Raw genomic sequence first — 4318 nt, forward strand, 5'->3', positions numbered from 1 at the left:
TACATTACCTTGGGTGAACCACAACAAAATAAATAGGCCATTGCTCCAACCCATTCATTTTACAAATACCCGTAACAAAAGGACGCACGGACAAAAAGGGTTGATTATATACTCAACACCCCTCTCGTTGCTTAAAAAGATTAAATTAATCAAGCAATAATTAGCAGGGTGTGGTCTCACCCACTACATATGTACACTCACCTAAAGGATTATTAGGAACACCATACTAATACTGTGTTTGACCCCCTTTCGCCTTCAGAACTGCCTTAATTCTATGTGGCATTGATTCAACAAGGTGCTGAAAGCATTCTTTAGAAATGTTGGCCCATATTGATAGGATAGCATCTTGCAGTTGATGGAGATTTGTGGGATGCACATCCAGGGCACGAAGCTCCCGTTCCACCACATCCCAAAGATGCTCTATTGGGTTGAGATCTGGTGACTGTGGGGGCCAGTTTAGTACAGTGAACTCATTGTCATGTTCAAGAAACCAATTTGAAATGATTCGACCTTTGTGACATGGTGCATTATCCTGCTGGAAGTAGCCATCAGAGGATGGGTACATGGTGGTCATAAAGGGATAGACATGGTCAGAAACAATGCTCAGGTAGGCCGTGGCATTTAAACGATGCCCAATTGGCACTAAGGGGCCTAAAGTGTGCCAAGAAAACATCCCCCACACCATTACACCACCACCACCAGCCTGCACAGTGGTAACAAGGCATGATGGATCCATGTTCTCATTCTGTTTAGGCCAAATTCTGACTCTACCATCTGAATGTCTCAACAGAAATCGAGACTCATCAGACCAGGCAACATTTTTCCAGTCTTCAACTGTCCAATTTTGGTGAGCTTGTGCAAATTGTAGCCTCTTTTTCCTATTTGTAGTGGAGATGAGTGGTACCCGGTGGGGTCTTCTGCTGTTGTAGCCCATCCGCCTCAAGGTTGTACGTGTTGTGGCTTCACAAATGCTTTGCTGCATACCTCGGTTGTAACAAGTGGTTATTTCAGTCAAAGTTGCTCTTCTATCAGCTTGAATCAGTCGGCCCATTCTCCTCTGACCTCTAGCATCAACAAGTCATTTTCGCCCACAGGACTGCCGCATACTGGATGTTTTTCCCTTTTCACACCATTCTTTGTAAACCCTAGAAATGGTTGTGCGTGAAAATCCCAGTAACCGAGCAGATTGTGAAATACTCAGACCGGCCCGTCTGGCACCAACAACCATGCCACGCTCAGAATTGCTTAAATCACCTTTCTTTCCCATTCAGACATTCAGTTTGGAGTCCAGGAGATTGTCTTGACCAGGACCACACCCCTAAATGCATTGAAGCAACTGCCATGTGATTGGTTGGTTATATAATTGCATTAATGAGAAATTGAACAGGTGTTCCTAATAATCCTTTAGGTGAGTGTATATGTAAATAAATACATCTTGTAATTTTTCCATTTGATTTGCATTGTTATTTGCAGTTCCATTCATACAACAGTTATTTCTATGGCCATCATCCAGTACTCAGAGTCGGCTGGCAGTCAGTGAAGATTTATTTTTGAGGAAAGGTCGGTCAGGCTGAATAAAGTTATATTTTAAATAGTGAAACTACTTATTCCATGGGTGTAAGTTTAGAATGGACTTTTTATTTTTAAATATAAACTAAAAGATACATTTTCGGTAACCAGAGGGCTGATTTTTTTCTGTTCCTCACTCTTGCCAGACTGTAGCATTACCCTGGGTAAAACAATTTGATATCTGCCCCACATGCATAACTTGGAACACTGCTTGACATTTCAAATAAACAGCAGGATTTTAATGGCCAGCATCCGAATTTAGAAGCAGTAGGTAGGATGACAATATAACGGGCACAGTAACCCACAACAGTCTTCCATGTTAATCTGTTTGGAGCTGGTTTCTCAGATAGCCTGGGACTACAGGTCACTGAACCCAATCCCGTTATTATGGTTATTAATTTCCCGGCCCCATCAAGGTAATGCTTTCCCCAGGAACAAAGAGTAGGAACTTTGTGCCCCAGATGAAACTGAACACCCCTTCTTTTCACTGCAGTGCTGGTGTACAGAGAGGGCCAGGATTGGGCTGCTGAGGGGAAGATGGAAAGAACGCAGAGCAGCTGGTGGTGTGGGGGGGGAGGGGGGTGGTGCTGTGACACACTGCCAGGACGTGGACGTGGAGAAAAAAAAAGCATGGGGACAGGGACAGGTGAAACTGGAGCACTACACAGGCATCTGGGACAGTGAATTCTGAAAGAGGGGGGGAGAGAGAGAGGTCCTGAAATAGAACAGACCCCATCTCAGCTCCTGTCACACTCGCAGTTCTCTCAGTGCACCGATACAGACATTTGTATGTTTTTCCCGTCCCACCTCTGTCCAGTGCTCACCTGGGCCCATAATACCCCATCATCATCAGTGTACAGATGTAAAATGCACCCTTTGACTCTCAGCAGGACTTAAAGTTAAGAGGTCAGTAGCTCTGGCACGTGGTGGGGGCCACAGCACTACACATTTATGTGTACTTTAAAGTCCTGCGGCGTCTCCTAGCTATTCTTCCCCCCAAGCTCCCAATGACTATCAATCCAGTTAACTGGGATTATTTAAATCCTCCTGATTCACTCTTTACTTGACTTTACTAATCTCAAATCTCTAGTTTTAACTCGCAGAAGACCTTGGAACACTATGCTTTCTTTTTGGCAGAATATGGAATGGCATGATGGGATAGAAAACAGTCCAGAGGGAAAAATGCATACTACGGCATAAATGAAGGGTTTGATTTAGAAGCATTGGGGGGTGGGATAAATTGTGTTAGTGTGGGAAAGGGCCATTTCTGAATCACATCCCTATCAATGTGCACAGTGTGGCCGTTTTAGTACAGAGCAACAGCTCCCTCTAGACACAATGTATAAGCTCTCGCTACAGTACTGGGCTGAAACAAGGATACGGTGCTGAAGATGCATCTTACCTGCACTCCTCTCGGTTTAGCTCCAGTCTTCTACAGCAACCCTCTCTGCAGGACTGATGAACACAAAACTGAAGCCCTGTCTCTCCTACTTTCCCTCTCCAAAGCTTCCTCCTCTACACTGCAGGCACCCAGAAGTCTATCACCCAGGAAATGTGCCAGCTGAGTCCAGTGCACTGTTTAATTGGACCAGCCTTCCTGGGATTGACCAACCCGTTAAACCCCTGCTCACCATCCTGTCCGGTCACAGCCGGGTGTGAGATCAAGATGGTGGACGATGGCTTTCAGTCAGCCGGTAGCTCCGACAGTACCTTTCAAAGGAGTGCAAATAAACTCAAGTCAGTTCCCTTTTGCTTTCAAATCACTCCCTTACTATAAAGTATATATTTATTTATTTTTGCTGAAATGTAAGAATCTAATTAAAGAAAATAAACCCCATAGGCACTACACTATTTAATTTGAAAAGTGATTTTCAATTTGTGGCTGCCACTTTTAATCTCTCATACCCCTCCCGAGGGTGGGCTCTCCAACTCTCAGCGACCCAGGATAACAAATCTCTGAAGTGGCTTGGGGAATCGGCAGTATTTTTAAAGCCAGGTCTATAGCAAGATAGACTGCCACAGCCCAACATGACATCGGGGCTGGCAACACGATGAAGGGAGAACCTGCCACCAGAGGGTCACATGACACAAGCTCACACAGGACACGGGCCCAGGAGGGAACATTCCTCCCCAGGTATAAATAGAAGAGGAGACGCTTATGGTTTGAGGGGTTGTACTTTGTCTATTTTTAGTTTGCCGAGATGTCCCTGTGCTGGTGTGGGGGGCAGGTCTGCTTCAGGGTGTTTGACCAACACTTGTTCCATTATTTAACCATGTGGATTAATCTTCAAACCGAGACCCATAAATGTCATAAGGCGCTGCAACACTGAACACTGCCTCCACAAGCAGCGTTTCCATCTTTATTTAACTGGCTCATTTTGCAGCTTCATTGGGAATCAGTCATAATTAAACTTTGTTCAACACTACAACTTCCACAACATGGCAGGAGGGACCGAACAAGGCACGTGTCGTCCGATACACGTGGTCAAAAGGTGGCCACCTTTTCACAGCATGCAGCTCCAGTGGAGAGAGACATCGGCCACACAGATCAATAAATGCCACCAACATTTACAGTAATGGCACAATTTACACAGATGGACGGAGGTGTTAGAAGGCAGGTGACTGAACTTCTCCCGGTCACTTGGAAGGCAAGAGGAAGACCAAATCAGAATCCGCCAAACATCAAGATGAGCACAGATCCCCACCTCCATTGATGAGGTCTCAAATGAACACAAAGTAGAGAAACCAA

The sequence above is a fragment of the Amia ocellicauda genome, chromosome 7 (genome assembly GCF_036373705.1).
Source record: "Amia ocellicauda isolate fAmiCal2 chromosome 7, fAmiCal2.hap1, whole genome shotgun sequence".
Classification (NCBI taxonomy): Eukaryota; Metazoa; Chordata; class Actinopteri; order Amiiformes; family Amiidae; genus Amia; species Amia ocellicauda.